The following is a 6,000-nucleotide window of genomic DNA, read 5'->3' on the forward strand; positions in this document are numbered from 1 at the left end:
GCGGATCACCACAGGAGCTGGGCTGAGCTCAGGAGGGCACTGGGGTCGTTGACTCTGAAGCCTAATGAGGAACAATGCAGGGCACTTGTAATTAACTGTTGCGTTCCTGGATATTTTGTCTGAGGCATCAGCTCGCGCGGTCATAGCAGCCATTGGTGGTTTGACAGCCGTGCCCTGCTTTTACACGAAGGCAAGACCTCTGTAAAATGTGACACTAAGCCTGCCCCATATTGCGCAGCTCTTTTCCTGGTTAAAAACAAAAAAGCCTCTCAGCATAATAGAACTGCTTGAAATTCAGGAGAAGCGAGTGGTGCCGGACGGGAGCGAGCCGAGGGGTGGGGGTCCCATGGCAGCCCCAGGTGAGGCCGTGTCGCCGTGTCGGGGCCGCGGGCACAGGTGCAGCCCGGCGAGGAACCGCTTCCGTCCGCCGCCCCCGCCCTGTGTGCCGGGAAGGACAATTCCCCTTGTGTTAGGTCAGCCAGTCTGCAGGGAAGAAAAGGCGCTTTGTTCAACAGATACTCGCAAAAAAAAAAAAAAAAGAAAAAGAAAAGAAAAAAGCTCAGTGCTGCGTTTCCTCTCTGAAGCAGAACGACCAGGGTGCTCTGTGAGCCGGTTAGAGCAGATTAGTCGTGGTGCCAGAGCCCTGCTCGGCAGCTCAGGGTGCAGAGGAATCGTTGAATTATGGAATCATCAAATAGTGTGGGTTGAAGGGACATTCCCAGCTTATCCAGTGCCCCCCCTGCCATGAGCAGGGACATCTGCACCAGCTCAGGTTGCTCAGAGCCCCGTCCAGCCTGGCCTGGGATGTCTCAGGGATGGAGCATCCACCACCTCTCTGGCCAACCTGGGCCAAAGTCTCATCACCCTCGGTATCAAAAATTTCTTCCTCATGTCCAGCCTGAATCTCCCTCCTTTGGTTTAAAACCATCACCCCTTGTCCTATCACAACAGGCCTTGCTAAAAGGTCTGTCCCCATCTTTCATTTGGCCCCTTTGAAGTATGGAAAGGCCACAATAAGTTCTCCCTGGAGCTTCTCTTCTCCAGCTGAACACCCACAACTCATCCTGTCCCCCAGCAGAGCTGTTCCAGCCCCGGATCATTTCTGGGGCTGCTCTGGCCCTTCTCCAACAGCTCCATGTCTGTCCTGTGCTGAGGGATCCAGAGCTGGATGCATCTGGGGCATTTCTCCTTCTGGCATCACCGCTCAGCATAAACTGCCGATACATGGAATATAAACCACCTTTGCAGCTTGGGCAGCCAGGTAGACTTTGAGGAGATAGCATGTGGGCAACCAAACCCTGCCGCTGAACATCAAACAAGCAGGGCCTTCCGGCACCGGGGATGTTTACAGTAATTATCATCTTCATTCGGAAACAGGGCACTTAAACCAAGATGCCTTTTATTTGTTGTAATATCCAGATAAACATCTCTGTATGAATGCATGCAAACAGGCAGGCGGATATATGCACAGACACACAGTATATACACAGATTTCATGTGCTGCGTTGGTGAGACACGCTCCATTGATGTTCACACAGGCAAACACGTATGTTATAGAAATTCTCATTGCATAGGCAGGAATGTAAGCAGGCCTTGCTTCAAGAAAGTGGTTAAACAGGCGCTTGACTTAAAACATGGTCTTAAGTGCTTTGTTGAATCTAAAAGCACTTAAGAAAATACTTAAATGCCATCTTAAAGAAGGCTGCTTTCCAGAACTGCAGACAAATGGCAGAGCTAGCAGAGAGGAAACTGTTGTGTTAATGTAGAAGCTGAATTATTTATTTTGTCTGCCTTCAAATGCTTTCCTCTCCTCTCTCATCTGAGATACTAAAAGCAAAGATACTCTGACTTGCTGAGGATGCCAACCCCCTTACTATTTCCATTTGAAAAATCAGAGCTCTGGCCCAGTGAGGCTGCCTCTCACTGTAAAGAGCGTTTACAGAAAGATTCATTGTTTTGGTGCTGAACTTGAGTAATGGGGGGAAATGAAGACTTCAGCAGTTTCTGTTCATTTTAGAGCTCTCTGTGAGGTCCCGTGCCCCAGGAAGGAAGGTTCTTGAGCAGCTGGTTGTTTCCCAGGTGCTACAAAAGTTTGTCCAGTGGTTTTGCTGCCCTGGTTCATATTGCCCCTAATTTGAGATGTGTTCATTTCTAAAAAACTTCAGCAAGAAAGTTGCTCATACACAAGGAGATCTCAGTGTCAGGAGGTTCTTCTGCCCTTCACTATAGCTGTTTCCATTCTTAATTCGAAACTCTCAGGAGAAATGTCCATTTAAACATGAGGCATTTGATGAGGACTTTCCCAAACTCAGCAGAAGAACCTGCAGAGGTGATGGAAAGCACACAGCACACCGGGGAGCCTGGGGTGCTTAGCAAGGAGTTAAATCGCACAGAAATAATCGGCAAACAAGTGGATAATGGTGGGTTTGGTTGGCGTGTCTCCCCTCCTTCCTCTCCACTGTAAAGTATTCCACCTGCTAGCTCCAGCCATAAAGTGATTCCCAGGGCCGCGAGGAGCACTTGTAAAATCAACAGGGCTTATCGGACCTAAACTTGGGTAAATACTCGGACAATCACTCCCCTTGTGCTTTCATCCCGGGAGTGTGTTAGAAGCCAACTGGCTCGATAATGTACCAGAAAAGATGAAGTCTCTCGACAACACAAACCTTATCCCTGTGCTCCCAGTGCCCTTTCCTGCCATCAGCCTGGGGCTAACGCTGCTCTGTGGGTCTGACCCATGGCGAAGGTGCCCCACACATCCAGCTGACCACAGCAGGTCATCATGGAATCGTAGAAGAGCAGGTTGGAATGGACCACAATCAATCCCTGCTTGTGGTCTGTGCGTTTGGCTGCAGAGCCTTGCACACATCCCGGACAAAGAGCTTATCCCCAAACCAAACCATCTGCACTCGTTCCTCGGTGTTATTGTGATTATTCATGCCAGGAAGGGATGTAGAGGATGGAAACATCTGGGAGAGGATGGAGCGAGCCCACAGAGCCTGGAAAATGAGGAGAGTGATGTGGAACAGATGCTGGAAGGGCTGGGGATCCAGCAGAGCCCTGGGGAGGGCCGGGCGAGGGGTGCGTGCCTGCGCACACGTGTCTGCAACATCTCTGTGACTTCTCCCGCAGCAGCGCTGAGACAACCAGCTTTGTTCCGTACCTGCCACCCAGGGAGGGAGTTGCCCTCCTGAAGACAGCCGTGCCAGGCGGTGATTCAGGAGCTGTTTTGCCAAGAGAGCGCGTTCCTCAGAGCAACTCGTGCCGCTGCTGGAAAAGAAAGACGTTTTTGAGCTGAGCAGACGCCGCACGTGCGGGGCTCAGGAAGACAGCTGGGTGCTCTCCTCCGTCAAACTACGGCCGCCAAAAGACTAAAGCCCCATCCCGGCTGCAGTCAGGTCTGTCTGAGGACACACTGAGCAGCTGGACAGACTGCCCTGCTTCTGGGCAGCAGGCATCTGATCTCTGACTTGGCTGGACTGGCGTCAGCAGGAGAGCTGCGTGTTCCAGAGCAGCCAGCTGGGTTGTTTGCAGGGCTCCAGACAGGGTTGCACAATGTGGCGAGGTCTGGCTTGGGCTCCAGGGAGGAAGAGACGAGGACAAAGGACAGGGCTCTGAACCTCCTGCCACCTCCTCTGATGGGAATGGGATGCTTACAGGGGTGGACATACTTTACATGTAGATCCTACTCACAAATGCGATGCCCTGAGCCTTGTCTGTGCTAGCCACTGTTTAAGCTCTACTTATTCTGCAGACCTAAGACTGCATTTCCTATTCTAACCAAAAAGTTTCCCTTTTCCATGCGATCTTTACAGGTTTAAAACACATCCAGTGTAACACTAGAGAGCAACTCTGCATCTTCCCAGCGTCCGTGCTCTGGTGCATGGATGGTTTTCTCATCAGTCGGCATCCCTGGCTCCCTTCAGGCTGTAATAACTGCAGCTGTGATACAGCGCAGGTTTATATAGGATTGCCCAGCAGCTAGAATCCCGGCTCTGTGGCCCTTTCCTTTGGGTGCTACCCAGTTCAGAAGCACCTCATGGAAATACCACCAAAGAGCTGAGGCTAACACAGGACACTCCATTAGAGAGAGGGAGAGAGAACAAGCAAGTGAAAAGACCTTTGAGATTATGGAAACGCTGCTCCCCCGAGCAAACTGGTAATGGAGGGTCCTTACAGGCCAAGCAGGATCAAGTAAGGACAAAATGTGCTTCTTTAATTGCAGCTGAAACCACGGACACAGCAAAGGATCAATACCAGGGGCCAGAGAAGGCAAGTTAAGGCTAAGAGCTAAGACTGTTCCTGTCTAAAAGCAAAGGGCCAGCTTTCCTTTCCCAGCTGGGACATCAGCTGGAGTCGCAATCCTGATGACACCAAACAGCAAGACCAGGGAAGCTCTACTATACCGTGTATTGTCAAAGGAATGGCTTCCTTCGTATCCACCAAACCCAGGCCTAAATGTTAAAGCCAAGTGCAAGCCAGAAAGAGGCAGCAATCCAGACACTTGAATTTGCTCTCTGTTACAAATTACACACACCCAAACGAGGCAGGGCCTCTGCTCTTTGAAAATCTATCCCCAAGTGTTTATTATAGAAACCAGTTGCCCTCTTTGTTGACAGCCAAATTGCAAAGGGCTGTTGGAACTGCAAGGTCCGTGCACGGCCACGGCCTCAGCCGAAACGCCCGCAGAGCTCCCTCTCTGCAGCAAGCAACACGAAGCGATCATCGGGTCCTGCTGGGATTTGAACCTAACGCTTGAGAAAGTTCGGCTGTTTCGGGCACGCGGCTAAAACCACCCCCTCCAGCACCACGGAATACTCTCACTATAGAGAAAACACTTTGTATTAATACAGACAGTAAGCTGCCAAGTTCCCGAATGTTTGCAATGCCAGAAAGAACACAGACGGTAATAATTAAATAAGAGAGGCGATGCAAGTTCCCTTTTATCCCAGCAATGCTAGCTAGCAACATCTTTCTGTGCCTCTATTGCCTTCAGCTACCTGACCACCATCAGAGATGCTTGTCTCCCTGGCTGCTAGTGCGAGACGGAAGGTTATCTTGGGAAGGACTTTCTTTGAAGAAGGAGAGTCCTGATGCCATATTCCTTACATACATATCTTGCACAGCTGCTTGCTGGGCTGAACGTATGTGCTGCATGCAAAGCCCATGGGTTATCACGGTCAGAGAGGCTGAGGTTGGTTCCTGGCCAGGTGAGTCACTTCCCTCCTCTCTATCTCACCAGTTTCCCACTGGTAAAAAGGGCTCTATAGCCACAGGTGTGTTTGTGGGATTTAACTCCAAAGTGACCACGGAGCACTGTAGGAAAGTGCAGAAGTACCTTGCTGGTCTTTCTCATGGACTCTTAGCCCTGGGGTATTCCTTGTTTTTTATCCGTCAAGAGTTTATTAAAGAAAACACCAAGGGAAACCAAAATTTGACCTGAGTGGGCCAGTGAATGGCCGGTGCAATGGTCCTGCTAGTGGCACAGAGCTCTCACACAGGGTATTTTCTTTATCCGTGGGCTGTGCAACCTGGAGAAGCACCAATGCCTTTAAACGAGCCCCCACGACCATCACCTTCATCCCGCCTTTCCATGAAGAACAAAATATCTCCCTGTTCATCCAGAGCAGTGCAAGCGGCAGACCTCTCGCTGCCCTTCTCAGCTCAGTGTTTGCCATGCCGGGGAATTATCCAGAGCTAAACAAAGGGCGGTGGCGGAGAAGGAGGTGAAGCAACTTGCCCAGCGGGCCAGCACAGCCCCCCCGGGGTGGCCAGCTCAGCCAGGTGCATCACCCGGGACACTGTCCCCCCGCGGGGCAGCCACCCAGCCCGGCCCACGGCCACGTCCCTGACCTCGCCGGGGCAATTCCCACACCCCGGCGTCCTGCACACCTGCAGGCACACCCTGCGCTCCGCCTGGGCTGGGGAACCTGCCAAAGGAGCCCCAAATCCCATCCCTAGCCCTTGTTTTTTAACTAAGGCGCAGACCCCAGCGCGCTG

This window comes from Streptopelia decaocto (genome assembly GCF_964273445.1).
Source record: "Streptopelia decaocto genome assembly, chromosome: 20".
In the NCBI taxonomy this organism is placed as follows: Eukaryota; Metazoa; Chordata; class Aves; order Columbiformes; family Columbidae; genus Streptopelia; species Streptopelia decaocto.